The sequence below is a fragment of the Myotis yumanensis genome, unplaced genomic scaffold (assembly GCF_028538775.1).
Source record: "Myotis yumanensis isolate MYYU_CA2020_CCGP unplaced genomic scaffold, mMyoYum1.0.hap1 SCAF_11, whole genome shotgun sequence".
Lineage (NCBI taxonomy): Eukaryota > Metazoa > Chordata > Mammalia > Chiroptera > Vespertilionidae > Myotis > Myotis yumanensis.
Window position 1 is genome coordinate 7,883,434 of NW_027223762.1, and position 26,004 is coordinate 7,909,437.

Consider the following 26,004-nt stretch of genomic DNA (forward strand, 5'->3'; position numbering starts at 1 on the left):
TTGGTAAAGGATGATCTCTCTTTCTCTACTGTGGGATTGATTTTAAGGATGTGGCATCAAACTGCTGCCTGGAACCCTTATTGTTTTCGTTATAGTGGAGCCACATTGAAGGGCCTGGACTTGGTATGAGCTTGGGCAAGTCCTGTCACCTTGGTAGGCTTTTGGTGTCCCCATGTGATAAATGTCCAGTGAATGGAAATGCCATCCACTAGTCTGCTGTGAGACCTGCTGTATCCAATGGACTGTCATCTGTGAAAGAGTCTTGAAAATTGTAAAAGTTTGAAGGTGATGCAATGGTAAATTGTATGTGTCAGCTAGACTGGGCCACAAGGATGCCAGAGTAAACATGATGTCTGGGCGTGTCTGTGAGGGTGTTTCTGGATGAGACTAGCATTTGAGTTGATGGACTCCTAAAGTAGTTTGCCCCCTACATTGTGGATGGTCATCATCTAAGCCATTGAAGGCCATGGTAGAAGAAAAAGCAGAGGCAGGAAAGATTCAACCCCTTCCTGTGTTGACTGCATCACCTGGACATCGGTCCTCTCCTGCCTTCAGATGGGACTTACCCATCCGCTCCCCTGGTTCTCAGGCCTTCAGACTCAGACTGAATCCCACCACTGGCTGTCCTGAGTCTCCAGCTGCAGACAGCAGACTGTGGGACTTCTCAGCCTCCATAATCACGTGAACCAACTACTCATAATCTGTCTCTCTCTCTGTCTCATCTCTCAAGAGGTCATTAGAATATATATATATATATATATATATATATATATACACACACATATATATATGTATATATATATATATACACATATATATGTATATGTATATATATATATATATATACACACATACACACACACACACACACACACGCACACATATACCGTGGGGCCTTGACTTATGAGTTTAATTCGTTCCGTGATGGAGCTCATAACTCAAATTACTCGTATGTCAAATCAACAAGTGAACGAGTGAGACACGTGATGCTGGGCTGATGTTGTGGCATTCACTGTGATGTTCGCTGCGCCAACTAGCGGTGGGGTATCTGAAGCTGGCTTGTAACCCGAATGTTAGCTCGCAACTCAAAGCAAAAAATCGGCCGAGAGACGGCTCGTATCTCGAAAAACTCGTCAGTCTGGACACTCATAAGTCAAGGCCCCACTGTATTCATTCCTGCTTCTATCTCTTTGGAGAACCCTGGCAGATGCAGGTGAGGACATGATGCTTGACCCTTTCCAGGGCTTCTTGCAGGTGCAGTTATTCCCAGGAGGCATGGTGGGCAGAAGCAAACGCTCATAACTGATTCCTTTAAGTAGAAAACATTGGCAGGGGCTGTTTAGGTTTATACTTGGTTCTAATATACTTAATTCAGTGAATATATTTTAGCTCCTTAGTCCCATTCTGGCTCTGTCGGGGCCCATCATGACTTACTTGACCTTCAGGTTTGACAAAGCTGCATGTACTTTGTAAAGCAGTGCCTGTGGCAAGAATTAAAAGTTTATTTGGGAGATGCAAGCCCGAGGTGATGAGCGTGAAGGCAGAAAGAGGAAGGTGAGGCAAGGAAAGATGCAACGTACTGCAGTGCTCTGTGTGACTGTGCTGGCAGGTTGATGACAAGCGTTGTAGAGACGTTAGATCCTCAGGGGGCATGTTTCCTTGATGGACTGGACTTCTTGGGAAGGTGTGCAAGAAAAAACACACACTTTGAAGCAGTTCGCACTGAGGAGAAAAGAAGCTATTTCTTGTTTCTGTTTCTCATTGGTCAAGATTACATCCAGAGAGAGTTGACTCAGTTACGCTTTAGGTTGCGTCACCTGGGCCCGAGTGGATGTTCAGAGAGCCAGATCCCATGCCCTAAGGCGTTATACTTCGTATACATGTAGAAGTGAGGGGACAACTTGGCACAGGTGTGGTCCCACCAAGAGCAAGAAGATAGTTGAGGATATCTGAGAAGGCATATAGGCTTTGGGTCCTATACTGACCCTCTCCTTCTCAAGGTTGGGAGAACTTGGAACCCCGTGGAGCATGGGGTGGATATGGCCTTTATCTCCATCTACTGGAAATGACTGCATCCTGCTGATGGCCCCTAAGCTGAAAATCCTCACCCAGGGGCCCAACAGTCGCAGAACGGCTTCTGTTGCCCTACCTCATCCTCCCCTAGGGGCCCAATCTAGCCGTATCCTCTCCCTAATCCCTTACGAGAGGCCCAGATCCTTATTAAGAAACACTATGGATTTTTGGAGTAAAAAAAAAAAAACAAAACAAAACTATAGAGAGACTTCAGAAACAGTCTGGGGAGATTATAAAGAAATGTGGGCCAGTTTTCCAAGGAGATAGTATAGAATATTCAACAGCACTCATGTCATAAAAGGCCTGCGGAGGTTTCTAAGGCAGAGGCTCGCCCTGAATTATGATTCCCTGATGCAGAGCCCAGCGAAAGGTCGCAGCATAACAGATTAGGGCTCGATTCTGCGGCGCTTGTAAAAATAGAGCCACCTTCCCAACATGCAGTGGGGATATTAATTTCCAGGACTGAGGTTCAATTGAACAGAAAGACAGAGTAGAAAATAGAGCTGTCTTTTCAGTCCCTGTGGTCACAATAGAACCTCACCCCGGTCCTCTCTGGAAAGGGTCTCCCAGCCAGCTCCCCGCCACTCAAAAACGTGCCTGTACTTTCTTTTCCATGGTAACTGGAGCTGCATAGCTGGAGGGACAGCAATTACTGTCCACAGATGAGGAACCGGAGGCATCTGGAGAATAATCGACTCTCTCCCAGGCACAGAACAAGTTCAAGTGCCAGGCGGTTTGCAGCTAGTAAAATCCTACTCCTACCGGGGAGCAGATGACCACAGTTAGATTTAATTCTGCATAAGCAGAAAGGGCATCACCGTGTAGACCTGCTGTGTGCTACGCCCTGTGTGAAGTACTAGACATACATCTTCTCCCTCAGTTTTACCATGCATTAGGAAGTGTCTTTGCTCCCCCTTCCCCTCAGCACCCAGCTCAGGGCAAGGCTTTCAAAGAGGTGGGAACCCACAAGGAAATTTCTGGGGTGTTGGGAGGATCTGGCCTATTATTCTTTGAAACTGATCTGAAACTTTAACTGGAACTTTCTCTCTTTACCTTAAGACTTTGAAATGTTAGGCTTCCAGGCAGATGGGAAGAACTTGAGAATGAATTTGTCCAGTTAAGTGGGCATGGCAGCTTGATGACAGAGACCTTTGAAAGCCAGACAAGGGGCCTCAGCTGATGGCTACAGAATGAATGGATAGGTGGTAGGATTTTACCATTACTAAGATGGACTTATAGAGGCACTCAGTTAATATCTCCTGTGCCTAAGACAGCTTTCCTCACTGTTGTTCAACACTGGTTACTAGCCTAGGCTGGGGCTCAGCAATGGCAACCACCTTGCCCAGTGGTGATGGGAGGAACTCAGCTGCTTGAGGCCCTCCAGGAGGTGTTGCCCGAGCAGGTGTCTGTGTAGGGCAGGGGTCCTCAAACTTTTTAAACAGGGGGCCAGTTCACTGTCCCTCAGACCGTTGGAGGGCCGGACTATAGTTTAAAAAAAAACTATGAACAAATTCCTATGCACACTTCACATATCTTATTTTGAAGTAAAAAAACAAAATGGGAACAAATACAATATTTGTATTTGCATGTGGCCTGCGGGCCGTAGTTTGAGGACCCCTGGTGTAGGGCCTGGTGCCAGGTGCTCCCTCTGTAGGCAGAGGGAAACAAAGGTGGAGGCTACGACTGGAGATATATGGGTCATGTATGGGCTTTGAGCCCAGCCCCATGTATGACTGAATTTAGGAAGGCACTGAGGAGGAAATAGGTGCGAAAGTAGCACACAAACAGGATGCTCTCTGCCTTCCCTGCTGCCTTGATTCGAGGGTCCCCCACAGTGGCCATTGCAGGATGAAGAAAGGCATTCTGAGGTTGCCAAGGCAGTGCTGACTGTGGTGAACTAATGTGGACATTATCTGAGGCAGTGATAGCCACATGACCATGACTCTGGCCTGGACTTCAAGCGGGAACTTGGGTTCAGCTGTGGTCTGCGATTGTTGCTAGTATGTATATCACACTCCACAAGGCTCTCATTAGTGCCTGGGGAAATCTTCCTCCCTGGCTCGTTCTCACAGTGAGCAGTTTAATTGCATTTGATCACCCTCCGCGATGACCTCGATGCCATCTAACCATTTTCTTATCTTCTAACTACTCCGAGGCTGTATGTGTGCGTGTGGCCTGCACCCGGTGGGTGTGAAATGGTTACACACACGACTCAGCGGGGGAGGAGATTGATGCTCAGTGGCAGTACGCGTGTCACAGCCTCCATATTTGTGCACAATGGAGAATCTATTTCCAGCTCATGCCCCATCTGCAAGTTACTTTTCTAGGCAAAAGAGCAGAAATTACCCACCCACTTCCTATTACCACCGTGCGACCAGAATACACAGGGGAGAATGAAAGATTTAGATCAGAGAAGTTGGCTCTCAAATTTCTGTGTGCATAACACCTCCAGTCCCTGGGAGGTGTGGAAAAATGCAGGGGCGTGAGCAGCATCCTGGGAGATTCTGACTTAGACCTGAAGTAAGGACTAGGCGCCTGCAGTTTTTTTGTTGTTGCCGTTAATCCTCCCTGGAGGATATTTTTGCATTGATTTTTAGAGAGAGTGAAAGGGAAGGGGGGATGGTGAGAGAGAGAGAGGGAAACATCCATGTGAGAGAGACACATCAATTGATTGCCTCACACACATGCACCAATCAGGGCTGTGATCAGCCCGCAACTGAAGTATGTGCCCTTGACTGCCATTGAACCTGGGACCCTTCTGCCCAAGGACCGACACTGTATCCACTGAGCCAAACCAGCTAGGGCGGCACTTGCAGTTTTGAACAACCTCTTCCGGCCATTTCGGTTGGTGGACCTCACTTGTAGAACCCCTGTATTAGGTAAATGAAAGAGAACGAGATAGTTGCAGGACCACGGACAGAGAGAGAAGCCTTTCTGGGTAATAGTTCATTAGCAGCTGGTGGATGTGCACCTCTTCAACCAGACCCTGGATAAAGCCTTAAAGCTCTGGTGGCCATATGCCCTTTTTTTTGGACTGGGTTCATGGTTGATGTAGGTCAATTAATACCTGCTAATTATTTTTAGTGCCTCCTCTCTCCCTCAAAGGAGTGTCTGGGTTCTATAGTTATATAGTTTCTTTACCTTAAAGTGAACTTTGAGCAAGCTTTGTAAACAGGAAAGAGACATTCCTTCCTGCCATCAAAGGCTCTGGTGTTGAGTTAATCATCTCAACCCATGTCCTTGGATTTGGAGGGGAAGAGGCATGAGCACGCCATGTTTGCTGCGCGCTCCCCTCCAGCGTCCCCAGCTAAGTGGTTACCCAGGAAGATCAAAGAGCCCCTGATCTCAATGAGGTGCAGAGGAATATATGATTCAAAAAGGCCACAGGCGTGTTTCCAGAAGCACTCACAATCTTACGGAAATTATGGCTACTCGCAGTAAACGCAAATCCGTGTGCACCCAACTTACCACAAATGGTGGCAACAGGAAACCTTTCCCTTTTTTAATCTCAACATCTTCTCCCTTGTTCAGCATTCACATTTGATTTCCACAAACACGGGACTGCATTCTGCATTTGAGGATGTCATTTTAGGCGAAGGAACTTCACTAAAAAGGCATTTGTCAGCAGTAAAGTTTGTTTGAGGATTACCCACTGCGAATAGAGCCAAGCTCCCCTTTTAAACTGAAGCATGCTATTTCGGGAATGTGACCCCTTTCATGAATAAATGACATGGTGACATTTACAGATAAAGCAGGATTTAACTGCTATGAAAGGAGGTGACAAATGTCAGGATGTCAATAATGATCCGCGAACATAATGGTTTCTTGCCTGAGCACCAAGTAGATACATAACGTAACTGCTGCTTGCCAGCGCTCTGCAGAGAAGGAGCTCGGTCTGGGGACAGTGGGGAGGCTCCCAGAGCCAGGAGAGCCAGGGGTGCTGGGTGCACGAGGCGGGGTGCTGGGTGCACAAGGGGTGCTGGGTGCAGTCTGGCTAATAAACGGTCTCTAACCCCTTCATACCGCTCTCCTGGCAGACTCCAGGAAGGATGCAGTTTTTCTATCTGTGGTGAGATGTTGTCAGAGGAAGATTCAGATGTTGCAAAATAGCTTTCTCATTATGTCTTTCTTTCCGCAAAAGCCAAAGGTTTAGAGAAAATGCCAGGAAAAAGTTTGAGCTGTCACTGGCATGGTGAGGCCAAGGCCATGGATGGCACCTGACCAGGTGGTGCAGGCCTAGAAGTCATGCCAAAGTCACCCTCCTCGGGCACCGGGCCAGCCCGCTGTCTCAGCAGCAGGCGACTGAAGTCTGAGCATGTTAGCCAGGGTGCATGGCCCAGCTGGAGCGGCCCACACCTGCAGAGACCCCCTCCTCTGGGCCTGCTCCCGTCTTGGATTCAGAGCGCTGAACTTGTCTGGGTCTATGCCTGCGCCGGCATCTTTGAAGGTGTTTGTGTTTTCTTCTACTGGCCTCTATCTCCTCCTTTGCAATGAGATGCCCTTGGGCAGTGGTAAATGTTTAACACCAGCTCTTGGAAAACAAACTCATTTGTTTGCAGTTTTCTGTGGTGTAAATACTACGCCCCTACCCCCAGCCAATTTACACAACGTTTCAGCATGAAGTCCTGCCACCTTCAGTACCGCATGGTGGTCTTCGGGGTCTTTGCTTTTCCATGCTCACCCCCACCTCAGTTACTGCTCTCTCCCGAGATGGATCTATTGCAAAGAACCTAAGGGTGTATTGTCAGCCCAGATGTCTCTCCCAGATCCAGGTTCATAGCGCTCACCCTAGACAACTTCCTCTGCCCTCATCTTTGTAATTGTCCTGCCTGATCCTCTCCTCATTCTCAGCTCCCAGGGCAAGCCCAGCCCCGATCTCTTGTCCTGTGCGATGTCTTCTGGGTCTGGCCCATGTCTCCAAATCCACTATGGTACCCCTACTGTACCCCACATCCGAGCAATGCCTTCTTTCCTCATAATACATGAGAGCCCAGGATTGCCCAGCTCTCGCCCCATCTAACAATGAAAACAAGAAAACAGAGGCTCTCAGACACTGGCTGCCATGTGCTGTGTCCAAGCTGTGACCGCACCCAGCATTCTGGATTCCCAGTACCAGTGCCTTTTCCTGGTAGCACCGTATTTCCCTTTACTCCTGAAAGCCAGGGCCCAGCCAAAGTCCTCATCCCCTCAGTGCTGCACTCTCTCCCAACCCTTTTTCGGTTTCTTAGCACTTGGTCACACAGGGAGTTCCTGGGCAGGGCCACGCCAGTGTGGCATGCTTTGCTCAGCTTTCCTTCAGCACCTTGGTACGGATACGTGAACAGAGCAGGAGAGATAATTTCAACAGGACCGTCAATCATAAAATCCATTTTCCCCTTGACCAGGGAGGTGATGTGTCCTGGAAATGAGGTTCTCAGCGTCAGCCTGTGCCAATATACCCTCTCATTGAGGACTAGGGTTCTCTTGACAAATGCCGTGGTCCTGTCCCCTGTGGCTGCTCAGGACTTCCAGTGGCAGCCTTGGCCTTTCCTCCCTGTCTCCGTCAGCCCAGGCGGCCACAACAACATAAACTTATTTCTCACAGTTCTGGAGGCGGGAAGTCCAAGATCAAGGTGCCAGCCAGTGCAGTTCCTCCTGAGCACCCTCTTCCTGGTTTGCAGGCTGCAGTCTTCTCGCTGTGTCCTCACTGCTGGAAAGAGATAAAGATGGTCCCTTGTGTCTCGTCTTACAAAGGTATTAATCCCATCATGTGGTTTCCACCCCCATGACCCGATCACCTCCCAAAGGCCCCATCTCGAAATACCCTCTCATTGGGGATTAGGGTTTCCATATGTGGATTTTGGAGGGATGCAGACATGCAATGTATAACACTCTCTATACCTTCTTGTCCCTGCCTCTGGGCTGCCTTGCCCAGAGATCAAAGGGAGCCACGTTTTCTCTCCTACAATCCTGTGCTCTAGCCCCGCCCGCTTCAGGAGGATGACCTCTGCTTCAGAAGCTGAGGTCGCAGCCTCATTTCTCGGGAGTGGGAGGTGATGTGTCCTGGAAATGAGGTTCTCAGCTTCAGCCTGTGCCTCCTTTTTTCCTTTGGTCAGTTGGTCCAAATCCAGACTCTACTAGTGTCCTTCTGGCTCAGCAGCCTGGAGTTCATGCCCAGGGGGAGTCCCGTGACCCCCAATGCTGGAACAGAGGGCATCAGTGATTTTCTTGAAACTATGGCCCTGGGAGTGCTTTTCACTCTCAGACCTTTATCCTATTGAAACATCAGGACTATAATGACCCAGAGAGCATGGGAGAAGTTAGCATGCAAGTAAAGCCTTCTTTTAACATATCTGTGTTATATATATGTGGCATGTACCAGTTTTGGGGGAAGAAATGTGCATGTCTGTACCTGTGTCTGCATGTAGGCCTGTGCATATAGTAAAGCATGCAGGTATTAAAACAACACAGTGTAGTTAGGAGAATAGTGTTCTAACATATGAATGCACCTGTAGTCGAAAACAGCTTCCTAACTACCCTAGTGAGAGAATAATTTCAACAGGGCCATTAATCATAAAATCCATTTTCCCCTTGACCAGTCCTCTGACTTGCCCCCAGGTCTGCTTCCTGCCTGTCCTGTCATCATCCTGGGCACCCGCACTCATGTGTGCGGAGCCGCAGACACAGGGGGAGCCTGGCCCTTTCTCAGGCCCGGGGATGGCTGTGCCTTCGCTTCGCTAGGCTCTGCAGTCAGAAGCACCGTTCTCTGTAACTTTGAAACTTCCAGGAGGAAGGGCACAGGGCCAGTTTTCTGGTGTGGCATTCCTGTGCTTGGGCCAGAAGCATCGGGGAGCTATAAGCGCGTGCATATTGTGGAGCAGTCAGGACTCAGCGGCTGATGTTTTCTCATATCCCACAGTTTTATGAGCCCATACCTTTAAATATTCATTTCCATTACCCTCCATGAGGACATAAAGTCAAATTATGCCTCCACAAGTCCTGGTGGGTGCTGATCCCTGCAGTTCTCCCAGCGGCTTCCTTGGGAGAGGAGAGATGCCTTGGCTCCCACCCAACCCACGAGAGAGTGGAGCCCCCAGCCCGGGGGGCCAGCCTGCCAGTGAGTGTTCCGGGTGTCCTCTGCAGAGGGTCACCTCTATTTTCTCCTAGTGCCTGATCTGGTTGCTGTACTCCATGTACACGTGTGTGGGGGACACACACCGGGAGGATTTACACCCTTCTCTCTTTAACCTGGGCCCGAAACGTACCGGCCAGTCAGTGCCCACTTGCTGAACTAATGAATGATTCTCTCATGGAAGGGCCGCTCCTTCACATGCCGTGGTTTTCACAAATGAGTAAGACTGGGCTGGAAGTAATGCAATGAGGCCACAGTGTCAGGCAAAGGAGCAGTGCCTCGTCCACTCTTTCCCCACCTCACAGTCCCTGCTCCTGGCTGGCTGGCCGGCACTGGAGGCTGTGATGTGGTGGCGGGAGGCAGAACCACATGATGACCCAGGGGCCAGGGCTGGCGCAGGTGACCCAGCTTTAGTCCCAGTGACGGTCCTCTCCGCCTGCGGTCCTCAGCCAGCAGGGTCTCTCCTGGCTGAGCAGGGTGACTTGGCTGCTGAAATGGCTTATAAGTCATTACAGTGACATGAGCCAAACGCACCATTTTCTCCCCTTGGCGTAACCCCAGCTTTTTTCGGTTTCTTAGTATGTGGTCACAAAGAATCGCTGATCCGGCCGGCCTGTTTCAGATCTGTCCACTCTCGCTGGCCCTGGGCAGGGTGGCGGTTTTAGTGTGATTAGGAAACCTGAATCTGGGGCAGGATCCACCCCACCCAACACTCAGCTCAGCCATGGTAGGTCTCTGTGTTTGATTTTCTTAGGGCGCTATCCTGCACAGTGAGTTCATTGGAGGTCGAATGAGTGAAACGGAGTCATTGAATGAGAAGGTGGGGCCATAGAATGTTGAAATGTAGTGTTATAACACATTATGTTAGACTGCCTGTCCATTCAGCATTGACACTGCTTTTCTTTGTAAGAGCTCAACACAACACACTGGACAAACACTGTTCTCACCCCAGCACACCTGCTGCCTTAATTGTGACAAAATGACAAAGGGGAAGAGGCAGGGGCATGATCAGCAGGCTCCACGTCCGGGCATGTCCCTGAAACCTGAAAAGTCTCCCTACAGCCATCAAAGCCACGCGTGGCTCCTCCTCATCGTCACTTTGTGTCTCCACCTGTACCTTAGGGGAGCCCTGTTCTTCCACGTCCTCTGTGCCTTCTCCCCCTTCTGTTGTCACGGTGGATACCAGCCCCAGGACCCCATGCCCACATTGTCGGTTACCAAGCACTTGCTGCCCACAACGACCACCTGTGAGGTGGGCCAGGCCATGTCCTTTAAACAGACCTGGAAACTAAGGCTCAGAGAGGCCCGGTGGCTTGGCCACACCGTCCAGCTGATCAGAGACAGGGCGGGCACAGGACTCATGACTTCTGAATCCTGTTCCAGTGCTGCCTCTACTGCACAGCCAGCTGCTGCCCATCACAGTTCCCCCAGTGATGCTGGACCTTAAGAAATCCTTTCGATTATATTCTGGAGTGAATGCTGGTTTCTCCCTGAGCACTCACTCTCCTTTGCAGCCTCTTGGCCCCATTTCTGGGCGCTGACTTGATGCCGTTCCAGCGATGTGGATGGGGTTCCTCTGGCTCCCTCTCCTGCCCTCTGCCCCTCCATGTGTCCTTTGAGAGGAGCCTGGATTATCCTGGCCAGGGCAGTGAGTGCCTGTGGGTTGTGCTAGTTGCTCCACAGAACATGGGTGAATGCATCGGGCAAGGCTAGGCACACAGCAGGGACCTAACGGACATTTATTCTCTTAAACCTTCAGAACTGAGACAGTGGTACGTGGTGAAGGAGGGACGAAAAGGGGAGGGCACTGGCCTTTTGAGTCCCCCGTCTCTCTGTCCTGGCAACTCCCCCAGTGCTCCTGACACCCACTTTCAGAGAATTCGAGCTTTTCCTTTCCCAAACCAATGAGGCCAGAGACTCATTGTTTCTTACAAATGACTGGCCCTTGTTACCAGGTAGACTTGGGGCATGGGAAGAAGTAAAGCCCAAATAAAGAGAGGAAGCTCTGGTGATAGGACTCTTGACATTGGCCAGCACATGGGGACCAGAGGGAAGAATCTTTGGGTGCCCACCTCGGGGTTGACTGCCGAGGGGCTGTTGGGCAGTTGAAGAAGGAAATCAGGTTTTCCCGCCATGGCTGGGATGTGGCGCTTGGCAGAGACTGTAGATGCCACAGGTCTGCACCAGCATCCTCTGCTTCTGACTCCGTTCTGGGCATTTTACAATCCCTTTCCTCCCAGAGCCGACTGCATTAATCGGGGAAGAGAGAGAGCCTGTGACTGGTGCTCTGACAAGGCCTTGGTCTCTGAGCTCCGGAGACAGGCAGCCAGACTTCAAAGGCCTCGGTGCCCTCCAGCTTTTACCCTGTCTGTCACGGGAGGCAGCAGAGGAGTGAGAGCTGGGCTGGGGGAGGTGGCCAGGGAGTAGGTCTCGCTGACATTTGTCCTTCCCTCACTGCTGACAGCCAGCTCAGGACCAGCTCCACAGCCCGCTGCCATGGCCCTCCAACCTCTCACACCAGGGAGACAGCTCGGACTCTAAATTTAGCAGGAGGAGGAGAAGGGAGGTCAGCGTGTCCAGGGTGAGGGCAGGAGGTAGGTGCAGAATGAAAGAGACAGAGGACCAGTGAGAGCAGGGAGAAAGGGAAGAGTGAGTGAGGGGAGGGACTTCCAGGAGTCTTGGTTACAGACTGAGAGGAGAGTCTTTTAAAGAGTTTGTAAAAATGGAGTGTGAATCTGTCCCTATTAGTACAGGGAGCATCGTTAATGTCTGCTAAAGAGAAGAGGTCGTTTTGCGTTTGTGCGGCTCTGAATTAGAGCTTTCGTGCAGTGCAGTTTAAGCAGTTAAAGCTGCTATAGTTGAAATGGACCAATGGCATTTCTGTCCAGCATAAGGCACGGAGGCGAGGGGGTAATTTTTGAGCATCTATTATGAGCCAGTGATGGAATTTGCACTTTCCATTACTTAGCTCATTTAATCCTTACAATGGTTTGGTGTGACAGCTTTCAGGATAATTTTCTATTTTGAATTACAGATCATGCTGTGGCTTGACTTATAGACTTTAAGGAATGAACCTAGGGTTCAGCTAGATCTGTCTGACCAGAAACCTTCCTGAAATGAATGAATGAGAATATCCTGACACCCCTCCCATCAGCATGCTAGTCTCTGGTTCTAACCTCTTCTTTCAAAAATGTCACATTTCTTATGTTCTTTTTAAGGGCAATGATTTGTCCCTTTAATTCTCTGGTGGTTTTGTTTACACTATCACTTAACTTCACAAACCACGTCTGTCTTGAAGGAGGCTCAATTGAGTTTCATTTGGGAGGCTTTCCTCCTCAGATCAGAGCTGAATCTCTAGGTGGAGGCACTGGTGTGGTTGATCAGAGCCATGAAAGCTCAGTGTCAGTGCAGCCTTCATGAAGAAATTTTAAAATATATCCCGACTATCTCAACAGGAAACTCTTGGGCAATAGAAGTTTTCGGGTGGCAACATCCTTCCTTAAGCCGACAGGCACTCCACATTCCACATTCAGCAAGGAAACAATATGCACAAACAATTGCTCCGAATTCTCCAAGGACGTCTTTTCATTAAAAAAAAAAAAGGCTAAATGACAAGCTTCAGAAGATTATTCCAAAGTGATGTTTATTTATTATCGTGCGATCACCACCTGTTGCTTGGCAACCAAGAATTTGAATAGTTACCAGCGAGAGGACCAACCTTGCCAGGTCCTGTAGCTCAGCTGGCATCCAGGTGGGGCTTGGAGCTGCGCAGGGGATACTCAGCTAGCCTCTGCTTCATCCCAGAAACGTGCTTAGCAAACACTAGGCACCTCCACACATGCCTTCTTGACCAAATAGGCAGATGAATGAAGGAAAGACTGTCCAAAAATTCATCTTGCAATTTTGAAGCTAACCTCCTAATGAATTCTGGAGGTAGTTTGGAAAGGTTAAGAGCAGAGCAGACCCCTGAAATGACTCTGTGTGTGTGTGTGTGTCTGTGTGTGTGTGTGTGTGTCTGTGTGTGTGTATTTGAAGGAGAAGGAGGGTAACGGCGTGGTTTTGGGCAGTGGAGAAAGAGAAAGGTGGAAGGCTTGCTGATTCTGTCAGCAGCTACCATCCTGTGGGTCACACTTCAGGTCAGGAACCTGGGTCACCCTCCTTCCGAGGTCAGCGCTTTCCCTGCAGTATACTGCTCCCCGGCAGGACCCAGGGCTGGCCTGCAAGGTGACAGGTCAGGTTAGCTGTCTACCAGGTCACTTCACCTGGCTGGTGAGATGCTGATCTCCAGAGTGTCAGGAGCCTAGGATTTCCTGTGTGGAGCACGATGTGTCCACCTGAGCAGTGCGGCCTGTGTGTTGTGCAGGAACTGATTGCTGCATTGTGAAGCGGGGCTCATTGCTAGCTGCCTGCGTTGTTTCTCCTGCAGCTCTTTTAATGTTAAAGCCTGTCTCTCCCAGTGTTATCAGATGGTTTCCTAGGAGATGCCCTCACCACCAAGCTCTCCGCTGATGCCGAGCTGGATATTATCTCTAAGCACTAAATAGCTGCTTTGTTCACGCAGCACTGCTCTGCCCTTTCTCCCTGGGCTGGTGGCTAGTTTCTTGCAAGGGTCCCTAATGGCCGTGCAGAGAGGGAAAGGCTAAATGCGTCTGCCTTCCAACATCTTCACAGCTGTGAGCTGTGAATGTTCTTGCTGGTCTTGTTCCACTTCAAGCTAATGGAAAGACTGTGTTGGTGGCTGGTGGGTTTTTCAAATGGAGACAGAGTTGCCAGATTTCACATGGAAAAGGACAGAGATCCCTTCCTTAGAAGGGCAGTTAGAGTCATTTATTCTCTTTCCATCTCAGCTTCTAGCTGTCTAAAATGAAACCTTTAGGGTGACATCTAGAAACACCAGCAACAGCTGCTGCAAACTCCCAGTAGGGGCCTCCACTTTCTGTTTCTTAGTCTTCTCGACAGAATGGTTCAGATATAGCTCCAGGCTGGCTTCCCATAAAGGGATGGGAAGACAGGGCATCCATGAAGTCTGAGGGAGCCTGCTGTCACTGTGGGAAGAGGGCTTGACAACATGGGCAGTATCCACAGAAGACACACTTTCTAATCTGTCACGTTGCTTTTTCTTAGAAGACCTGATTATGCTTACACACTATCTGATCTGTCTTTCTGATAAATTTTCTTCTTACAACTGTAACTAAAGTCAATCAAATTTTATTGAGATCAGGAAATAAATACATCTTTTAGGCAAAACACCCATGTATGCATACATATTACTTATAGAACTGAATTTAAAAGGAAACCATATTTCCATCCTCTACTGCCTCCCAAACTGATTGTTACTTTCTTCAATTATTGATTAATCACCTGAATCAATTTTTTTGTCCTATCTTTTTAGATCCTCTTTGGTTTCAACAACTGTCTGATATCCTAGTGTTTGAACTGTTTCTTTTGTCCCCAGTCCCTAAAATTTACCCATAGTTATGAGCATTTTCAGATCTTCTCTGTCACTAGACAACCTGAACACCTTGAACCTCAGTTAGAATTTTCCAGCCATAATCTATGTACCTTTTCCTTCTTCCCCACTTTTATACCCAACTAAACTTTTCTCTGCTTTTATTGGGCTTGTCAGTATTTCCAGTCTTCAAATTAAACTGAACCCACTTTGAATTTACCCAACTGCTTGCATTGTCTGAACTCCATCACCATTTGTGTCAAAGATTCTTCAGTCAACAACCAAAGACTCCCATGTGCCCATATCTCCCTCGGAGTCTGCCAGCCCATCTTCTTCTTTAAAGAGTACCATCGTTATGAAACTCACTAAAGAAAGACAATGAGCCAACCAGACCCATATCTCAAGGAAGGCTTGGATTTGGGAGAGCTACAGGCCTTTTGAGCAATTGTGTGGCATGATCCACCTGTCTGAGCATTTTGTCTTTTAATCCACCCAATCCAAGACACCTCTGTCACTTGTGGAGACCTTTAGCAGGGATTTATTGTGACTGCCACCTGGAAAGTTGATAGATTTAAGTGCCTCAACTCACAAAGAGGCAGCTCAAATGAAATAAACATTGTGACATTTAAGAAGCAAATAGAGCATTTACTTTGGGCCAGATGTGTCACTGCATGTCATTGTAATGGACTGCTCTGCACTGTGGAGGCCCAGGTGCTGAGCTGCAGGCAGTGACAGAGCTGGTCCCGAGTCCCCAGACCCGTTCCTTTGGAGCACGTCATCTGAGTTTCTCATATTTTATATGTAGTAATTCCTTCCTCCTGCATTGCATGCAACACATTCTTCATAGTGTGGCCAACAGGATGATGGCACTGCTGCCGATGTCTCTTCGGTTCTCTCAGGGAACGCCAGTGAGCTCCCAGGCTAGAGGGCACAACTTTCCTTGTGCATTTGCATACTCTAGTCTTCTGGGAAATTCAGAACGATTCCCCCATTCCAAGTGGCCAGTGCTCACTTAAATTCAACTTACTATATAGCTCACACTTACAAAGCTTATGCTAAATTTAAAGCACTGTGCTTACTCATGTATATACAGAAAGAAAAAAGGGCATGGATACTGTGCTCAAGAAATAATTTAACCAAATGGGCTAGAGAGCAGTGTACACACACCTATACACAGAGTGAAAGTGTGATGGGATTATACTACAGGTAATCATGAAAACTCATGAGAACACGGGTGAAGGAATAGGGAATTCTGATGAAGGAAAAGGCAGAAGATTGAGGAAAACTTCTTAGAGGAGCTGGCATTTGAGCCATGGCTTGAAGGACAGATATATTCAGATGGGCAGAGAGCAGGAGAGAGCAGAGAAAAGAGAGGGAGTAGAGGAGGAGGGAATGGAGTGAGAAGAGGGCTGTGGGTAGGACCATGGGGGCAAGACTGGAATATGGAGTGTATATGTTTGTGGTGGGAGGAGCGAGTGAGGTGAGGCCTCAAAGGTAAATTGAGTAGGCCTCAAGTTTAACGTTCATTCAATAAATGCCATTAGTTGTATAAAGCATAGGATTCATCTCTGAGAAAGAAAGGAGGGGTACAAGGGGTTCCCTATGTAGAAACCACACATATCTAGGGGCTGTGAGTGGACCCAGCGCTGTCCATGACCATGGGTTTCTCATTGCTTGGGTTTTCTCTAACCATTCCTTTCTCTCTCAGCATTCTCAGTGCTCACCTCCGTCTCCTTTGCATTTGTTGAACCCTGATGACATGAACCATCTGACCTGCCTAATCTCCACTTCTTGTCTAGGTGCTGATTCTGATCAATTTTATGGGATCTAGTTCTTTGCCATAAAAGTGTGACCCAATCCTTCTGTGCTCTGGCCTGCTCCGAGTGGCATTTGTCTTCATGTAAATGCAGACATATTCTGCCTTGGTAATTCTCGCTTCTGTGCATGTTTTCCCTCCAGGCACTCACTCTGCTGTTATGTAGGCACACTGTTCCCATGCCTGCGATGGCTGTCAGTGTTATGGATGCACCAGAATGAAAAAAACAACAACACACAAACTGTCACAGTCAAAAGCGTTCTGACTTCAATGAGTAATGAAGTTGCATGAATTCCAACTTGTGCTTCCAAAGGATTTCCATAAGCCTCTTGATTTCCAAATGAGAAAATCATGATAAGCAGTTAGTTAGCTCTTTAAGTGAAGGCGAGCCACCGCAGCCACTGCAGCGCACCCCACACGCTCAGGAGAGGGATTATGGCGCCACATCCAGGAACACGTGCAGTGCAAGCACAAACCTGAGTTCGTACAGATTCAAGTAATGTCCTGTGACTTTTCATTAAGCCGTGCATGTCCCAGATACCCCTTGGGGACTTTCTTAATGTTATCATGACAACATGCAATTAAGTCAGATTACATTTTTTTATATGCAGGGCAGGTGCTAAGATGCCATTCTAAATTATTCACCAGTTCACTTGTCACTGCAAAACAACCCAAGGTATGACTTTAAGGTATGCAATATTAAAAAAGAGCAACTACATTGATATTGCTGTGTCATGTAAAGAAGTCTTTCTCTCTTCCCCCAGGGAGAACAAAAGACTTAATTCAACTCCACATGTGTCCCTGTGCTTATCAGAGCTTACTGTATTACTCTGATTTATGTGGCAGATTGTGAACTCCTTGAGAATTAAAAGTTTCTTCCCCAGGGCTGGAATATTCTGATTTCAGCATTATAGAATCAACGACAGCTTTGGAGAGGAGTGAAATTATTTCTGTCTCTCCCCCACCCCTCGCTGTGTGTGTGTGTGTGTGTGTGTGTGTGTGTGTTTGTGTGTCCGTACCTTGGTATTCGTGTCACAGTTAGTAAGGGATCGTTAAGGAGACTGGTTAAATACAGGTGCCTGCAGAATGGCATCATCCTGGTGAGCTTTAAGGCCCCTGCTTTGGTCGTCAGAATAAGATGCCTCTTTCAGAGGAGAGAGAATGCATTGGGATGCTGAGTTAGCGAGAGGCCAGCCCCAGTGGGACAGGGCTTAGTGTGGGGAGACACTCCTTTAATGGGCTCCTGTGCTCCCCTGTGTCTCGCTGGGTGTGCCGAGATTGCAGGGCACTGACCATTCTTTATCTGGTCCATTTTTAAAGTTTTGTTTGTTGCAAATAACTTTGAGGGATGAGGTCACGTCTCCTTCAAGATAGAGAGCAGGCTTTCCTATATGCCGCTGTAGAGCCCTGGCTTTGCCAGGCTCAGTTTTACTCTCTTGTAAGGCAGCCCACTTCCTGTGCATCCATCCAGGGGCACCTGTGCTGTCCCTGAGGCAGTCAGGGCTGAGTGATGGTGCTGACCCTCTGGCTACTGCTTTTGTGGTAAATAGAGTCTTTGTCTCTGACTCAAGAAGGCATCCATGAAGTTGGGGCAAGCTCACTTGCTAGCTTGCGAGGAGCGTAACATAACCTCTCAGGTTTTCTGCATACCCTGACAGCCAGTTGTCATGCCTTCCCCAGCCTATTCCAAAGATAGAGTTCTTCTGTTTGGGGTATTCTGTTCTATTGCACCTGGTCCTCATAGGCCAGATTCTGAGTAGAAGCCTTCTTTATGAAGATCTCACGACTCTTTCCACCACCGTGGAGCCTGTGGAGGCCCTGAGAACAGGACTTCTAGAACAAGCAATATGTCTGGAAGGCTGTGATCTAAGGCCATTTTTGCTGGCTGTACGCAGGGTCTCCAGAAACAGGGGGAGCACTCAGCTCTTCTTAAATTGGAGGTGTGTATGCTCGAGTTGAAACTGAATTGTATCTAGGCAAGGGATGTGCTCATGTCTATAAGGCAAAGAACAGCACAGTGACTCCTACTGGCAAACCCAACAAAACCAGGGTCATCTGGGGCAAGGATCTTGTGTTCATGAAAACTGGGTGGCTCATGCCGAATTCGGAAACAACCTTCCTGCTAAGGCCATTGGACATAGAACTTGTGTAATTCCTGTGTATCCCTCAAGGATTTAAAGTATTGAAAAGTAAACAAATAAAAGTGGATTTGAAAAAAAAAAGCATAGTTTATCGTTGACCTCTGAGAAATAAAATGCCACACATTTCCCTATTGTGCCAAACTCCTTTATTACAGTGCACTTGCCTCATTAACCTCCTGTGGGCAGGGCAGACAGAATCTCTGATGTGTGGCCGAGCGTTGCTGCCTGGGTCACACATTCAGTGTATTGGCATCATCATGAGTCCTGGAGGAGAAGTTCACGTGTATTATGTAAATGTCCACTTCCGGGCCCTGTCTCCAAAGTTACTCTGGAAAAGTTACTCTGAAAGCTGTGCCTTTGGAAGTAACTTGGATGGTGGGGCACCCTGGCACTGACTTGTAGCCCAGGTGCATATGGAAACACTGTGGGGACCCAGTGAGCAAACACAACTCCCCCTGACTTCTGAGACTTCGCTCCTGCCTGGCAGGGAATAGGCATGTTGTGTTTGTTTTGAGAAGGGATATGGTTCCTCCCCAGCTGGGCATGCGCTTCCCCAGCTGAAATGGTAGCTGCTTTTACTGTGTCCTCCTCCTGAGGGGCCAGCCTGGTCAAGGAGTGATGACACACAGAACTACAACCATCTTCATCATCTCCGGTCCAGCAGCACTTCTTCTTATGGTAACTGTCTCCTGTGTCCTGGCTACCTGAAATCTGTGATTTTTAAAGCTCACAGCAGCCATGAGGCGTGGGTATCATGCTGCCCACTGTGCACCCGAGGAAATAGGACCTCCCTCGGCGAGATCACATAGTTTCTGAGCGCCGAAGCTGGGATTATAACCCAGAGCTGTGGGAGTGCACACGTTCACATCTGTGCTGGTGTCTCTCTAATCCTACCTTCTTCATGAAGGCTCAGCAAGATGAGAAGTGGCCTGTGAAATTCATAAAGACTGTCATTTCCTAGTTCAAACACTTCTGAAGAATTTATATCCCAGAATAAAGGCCAGTCTTCCTGCCTGTCAGTAAATTCCTCTTTCTAGCTACATTCCCTCCTGTTCACCCACAAATAGACCTTCAACCTAAGCCAAATGTAAATATTCAAAATTCCCTATAATGTCATCAATTTTTCTCTGTGCTTTAGCTTAAGTGCCCCCAGCTTCAAACAGCCCATCTTTTCTCTAACAACTTAAAACCCGACTATCTTTAAAGGTCTTAAATCAAACATTACCTCCCTGACGCCATTCCTGGTTCTCACAGCTGACTGTGAACTGTCCCCCCTTCTATATGTTATGCTTCTATAGGTTCAGGCCCTGATTGTACACAGCCTTAGTGTACCCATCTCCCCAGAGACTCCATGCTTCTGAAAAGCAAGTTGTCTGAGCAGCCCAGATCTTTCTTGTGCTTGGATTAATAAATACTGCTGACTACTAAATATTTCAACCCTACCGAATCTTTGGGGATTCTCCAGGTGTCTCAACTGAAGTCTCAGCTCCCTCCCAAACTTGGGCCTCCCCCAATGCTTCTCATCTCAGTGAATGGCCCTCCTACACCCATTTGCTCAAGTCAGTGGTATCATCACTGGTTGATTTTTTTCCATCACTTGTCACATCCATTTGATTGTCTAATCCAGGGGTGGGCAAACTTTTTGACTCGAGGGCCACAATGGGTTCTTAAACTGGACCGGAGGGCCGGAACAAAAGCATGGATGGAGTGTTTGTGTGAACTAATATAAATTCAAAGTAAACATCATTACATAAAAGGGTACGGTCTTTTTTTTTTTTTTTTTTTTTTAGTTTTATTCATTTCAAATGGGCCGGATCCGGCCCGAGGGCCGTAGTTTGCCCATGGCTGGTCTAATCCTATTGCTCCTACATCGTAAGTACTTCTCAAATCTGATCATTTATCTAAATTTTTACTATAATTTCCCAAGTTCAGGTGGCCATCATTTGTCACCCAGATTACCACAGCAGCCTTTCTTCTAACTGGCTTCCAGACTTCCGGATTTGCCTTATCCAAAAGATTCTCACTGCTAGAGTTAGAGAACCTTAAAAAAGTGCAAATCTAAGCTTATCACTCTCCTGCTCAGAAGACTTTCCTGCTCAGAGATTGCCCTCAGGAGAAAATCTGAACAAATTGTTTACATGACTTTTCTTCAGAGAACTCGTTTATATTTCCCTGGCCACATCTTCCACAATTTTTCCCTCTTGCTGTTTACGCAACGTTCAGTTCTCCAGATAAGCAATGCTCATTCCCATGTGTGGTTTTCTTTACCTCCAAGGATACATTGCTTCTGCCCCTTCCCCAATGCATACATTATTGCCTGGCTACTCTCCTACTCTATCTCCACTTTGATATAACTTCTGAGAAGCTTCTCTGACCTCACAAAGACTGGATTTGGTGCCCTCCAGTCCTCTGTGATTCCTTCTGCTTCCCCATCACAGGGAAATGTTGCAATTGCTGCTACTATACTGATTACAACACACCTATTAAACCTAGATAGCCATGGGATTCTTTTCTGCATGGCATTCAGGCCTCCATCTATATATAAAAAAGCCTAATATGCAAAGTGTCCCCTTGGGAGTTTGCCTGGGAGTTCGCTCGCTCACTCTGACATGCGCTGACCAGCAGGGGGCGGCGCGGAATGAAGGGAGGCCCTGGCCAGCAGCCCCTAGGGATCCTACCCATGCACAAATTTTGTGCACTGGGCCTCTAGTATAATTATGAACCTCCATGTAGCCTTGTGTATAGAAAAGAATACTAATTTTTTTCTTTTGTTTATTTGAGAAGAAAACAGGTGTTTCCAAACCAGCTAGGGCTATTTCCAATGTTAAATGTTTACAACTAGATAATTAGAGATAATCTTGTATCTTTCCATTGCTGAAGGTTTTTTGTTTTTGTTTTTGTTTTTTTGGTTGTTGTTACATTAATGCTATCTTGGTGCTTAAGCAAGGGTTAATAGCTATTTAAGAAAGATGAGGGAAAGTAGGAAAGAACTTGTCTGTGTTCACGATGACATTAATTTATGAAGAAGGGTTGGAGGAGCAAGACAATCAAATACTGGATGCCAAATTACCATATATCACACAATTTATGAGGCAGTCAAAAGTGTTATTAAATTGGAGACCAGAACAACCTCCTTAATTCATCCTTATGACAGTGATTGTAATGACTCTAAGAACCTGGTTTAACCTGAGTTCACTTTATAAAAGGTCTTTCATTTTTAAACATTACATTTATTGAATTTCAAAGAAAGCTTGCTTCAAAATGTATACAGTTAAGGTGTAATAAAAATGCCTTGATAATCAATCCACATTTAATACCTGGGTCCACCCCAGCATCTATGGGAGATGTGCAATGGATTCTGGTTTTCAAAAATGTGGTATTGATGCATTTCTCTCTTTTTCTCTGTAAAATAGAATAACTAATCTTCAGGTTTCACCGTAGTAACCTGCATCCCTCTTTTATTTTTCTGTTTCATGCTCCCATGGTCCCATCATCTCTCACCGGATCCTCATTTTTCTATTCTGGTAGCTCTGGAGGAATTAGGCTTCCTGGTCAACAGTGGGCCCCTCCCTAATCCTTCTTTGCAGTTGAATTCAGCTCCTATATATCCCTAAATACTGGTTAAGGAGGAGGGCTTGCTGACCCCTGGCCTTGTGGATTGAAGTGAAAACTACAAGTACAATATCACATGACCTCTACTGTTGTCCCCTAAGGGGCTGGGACATTATTGGATGCACTGAGCTTGCATGGCCCTTGCCCCAGCCTCCGGTCCCCAGCTCTAAGCACAAAGTGGATGCTCAATAACTTTTATGCATGAGTAAAGAACTACTTATATTTATTCTATGTTTTTATTGTTTGACTTTTAAAATAATCTATTAGTTTATGCTGTCAATTCGAGACCGATGCAGATAAGCATCAACCTATGGTGCACTTCTTCACTGGAGCTGGCCTGCACAGGGCACTGCACGCTTGGAGTCGTGGGGTTGGGAGTCAGCTCTGCCAGACTCATGTGTGCTATGTGTGCTGGCCTCAGTTCTCAGAGCAGCTGGCTCGCCCAGCACATCCAACATCTCCAGTTACACTGAAAGAAAGCTGCTGATGGGTATGGTTAGGACATTATCCTGGAGCCAGTCTCTGTGACTGGAGGCATGGGTGCACATTGGGTGACACCTGTGTTGTCTAGATTTCCTGTAGAAGGGGAGAGGGAAGGGGAGCACGGTGGTTAGGAGCCCCTCAGAGCTGTCTGGAAGAGAGGAGAGGCAGTCCTCCAAAGGAAGGGATTGTTGTATCCAGATGAAGTTGGAAAGGATGCCTGGTGGTTAAAATCAACTGATGTCTCCTACAGAGATTGCTTTAGGAAGAAGCAGACAGAGAGAGAGTGACTGAAGGAGTGCCAGGTAAACTTGTCCTTAAACTCAATATTAGAAGTGCTTAGTTTCTAAACGCCAGAGGTCTGTCTCTTGCTTGGGGAATGGCACCCATTACAGCACCAGGTGTGTTTCCGAAACAGCCGTATAAAAGCAGGCCCCTGGGAGCCCGAGCTTTTGTCCCTGATAGATGATGTCCATGGACATTCTGATTCTGTCCATGGTCGCCCAGATAATGCCCCTTCTCCCTCCTGGATGATGTCAACGGACTGCTGAGATGACACCCAGCACTGTCTTCAAGACAGAAGATGGGAGGAGAGGCTCTGGGACCCTAGATTTTGAGCTGCTCTGAAAAATTCTTGATTTCAGTTCACCTTAACTCAGCTAGAGTTTGACCTTATAATTGAATGGTCACTTAAAGAAAAATCTTAATAAGTAATTCCAGCCCAAATATCCCCCTAATGTGATATTTTGAAAAATTGTTTCGGCCTCTTTAAGCTTAAGGCATGCCTGCACTTCGTTGTAATGATTTTCTCAATACCTCATCTCCCTAGAGCATCCGTGCATTGTAAGTAAGTACCTTCTGTTTGCTGCTTAAGCTGTTTATTAATCACATTCTTTCCTGTTCAGCCCTAACCAGGAGAAATGACAATTTTAAGCATTTCTCAGTAACCTTTTGTAAATTGACCCAATTACTATATGATCTTATAGACTATTCCTTGGGGTATTTCACCCACTCCAGCACTGTAATTGCTTTGCTAAAAAGGAAAAGGAGAAAAAAACACCACATAGTAAAGCCTGTGTCTTAATGCTGTGCTGTGGGGTTTTGTTATGTGCTCTTAAATGGTTAAAGGAGTTTTAGGTATATACCCTTATTGCAGCGATCACATTTAATGAACACATAAATGCTCACCACAATTTTAGGGGAGCATATCCAATTTCCAACATTTATAAACCTGGAAATTGAGGCCCTTTCTGGCTTCCCATGCAGGGTTAGGCTGTGGGATTGAAAATCTAAATTGGATGCAGTAACCATTCACTAAAGATTGGAAAATATCTCCCTCACATTCAGGACACATGAGCCTCATTTATTTTGTGTTTCTAGAAATTCCTCTGAGGCGGCTAGATATTTGCCCAATATCCCTGCCTCCCCCACACCAGGAGAAGGCATTTGTAAGCTCCTCACTTTGGACGCTGAGGGAACACGGTGCCCTGATGGGATGCTGAGGCTGAGCATCAGGGGCATGTGGACGCAGGGCAGGGCAGGAGAGTGTGGGTGTGAGTTGCACCAAGCAGGCGATCCTCTGGATTGTGTCCTGGGGTGGTCTTGACCACCAAGGATTTCAGGAACTAGGGTGCTGTGCCCTGTGGATTTTGGGAACTGGCTTTTTTCCTGGGGGGGCGGGGGGGGGCGTAATTCTCACCCAAGAATATTTTCTCATTGTTTTTTTAGCGAAGAGTTGAAGGAATGAGGAGAGACAGAGAGAGAAACACCAATGTGAGAGAGACACATCGATTGGTTGCCTCCCGCATGTGTCCCCACCAGGGTTGGGGATCGAGCCTGCAACCAAGGTACATGCCCTTGACTGGAATTGAACCCAGGACCCATCAGTCTGTTGGGCAGCGCTCTACCCACTGAGCAAAACTGGCTAGAGTGGGACCTGGATTTTTTATTTCATTGGGCTATTTTGGGAAAAGCAAATTAGAAGTTGGAGATGAGACAGTTAAGGAAGACTTCTACTTGTCTCATCAACATTTCCAACTCCTTCAAGACTCAGTTCAGGTTCTGTGCTGTCTAGAAAGTCATTTCTGAATCTCAGCTGAATTAGTGAACCTGACCTAAGCTTTTAGCACCACGTGCCACCTAGCACCTATGACATTGCATTGAAATAATCTGCTTCTGTCCAATTTCCTTTCCAAGGTAGGGGCTCTGTCTCACTACATGGTACACCTGGCGCATGGCACAGGGCCTGGTGCAGTAGGTACTTACTACGCCACTGTGGGATCTGATAAGGGCTCAGGCCTTGGTATCCAGGAAGACCCTCTTGGCAGAACCACAATGAGGTTTTCATAGTCATAGGCTACAGGGGGCAGAGGGCAAAGGATTCTTCTTTTCAAGTGATATTTTCCTCTGGGTCTTTGGTATAGAATGCAAAGAAAGAAGAGGGAGGTGTAATTTTGGCACATGGGCCCAGCCAGTTTCAGTAGGTTTGTGTGGGCAGCTATAGCACCAGCAGGGGCATGTGGGAAGGCAGCCTGGTGGCAGGGGGCTGAGACAAGGCCCCCCTTCCTCAGCAAAGAGCTGCTGCTCATAGGGTGGGCTTGGTGGCATTGGTGACCCCCTGGTAATCGGTGGGAGATTTGCTGTCTTCCCAAGTTATTCAGGGGCATCCCATTATTAATGTTGGGATGGATCCCTTGGAGAGACAGTCCCATTGTCACTGCTTCCTTTATTAGAGTCTGTGGCCTTCTGGGTATTGCTATAAATGTGGAGGGAAGGGTAATGCTCTGACTTTCTAAGGTCCCAGTGCCAGGGTTAAATGCCAACTATTTGCCTTAAAGTTGTCACTGTATTTGACCTCATCTATTAAGTGTCCTGTGACACCCTTCACTGCCATGCAGTTTATCATGCATTGTGGAAGGGTTCATAAATAACAACTTTTACTTCTAAATGTCCACTCCAAGTCCTCCAGCATCACTAATAGAAATCCCAAGTAGTAACGCCTATATTAAAATAGAAAATAAAAAAATGTATAAATTGCACCAAGCCACTGTGCTGGAAATCTTGCCAAAAAACATAAAAAAGCATATGCATAATATTTTATTAAACTTAAGAAACATACATAAATTTCTCTGTGGGATCCAAGTCTATTAGTAATAGACTTACCATAAAACTCAGTTATTCAACCGTCATAAAAGACAGCACAGACCCAGAGAATGCTGCCACTTTAAAGGAAACATTTGAAAATGAGAGAAAAAAGACATTTACTGTATAATTGCAACTGGGGAAATGACAGTTAAGTAGTCGGTAGCCATGAGCATTTCTG

At 47.2% G+C, this 26,004-nt stretch overlaps 1 pseudogene; it reads left to right on the forward strand.

Annotated features, from left to right (window-relative positions):
- Window positions 1-18,296: 18,296 nt before the first annotated feature.
- On the forward strand, window positions 18,297-18,627 carry LOC139019365 (large ribosomal subunit protein eL33 pseudogene; annotated as a pseudogene).
- The last annotated feature ends 7,377 nt before the right edge of the window (window positions 18,628-26,004 follow it).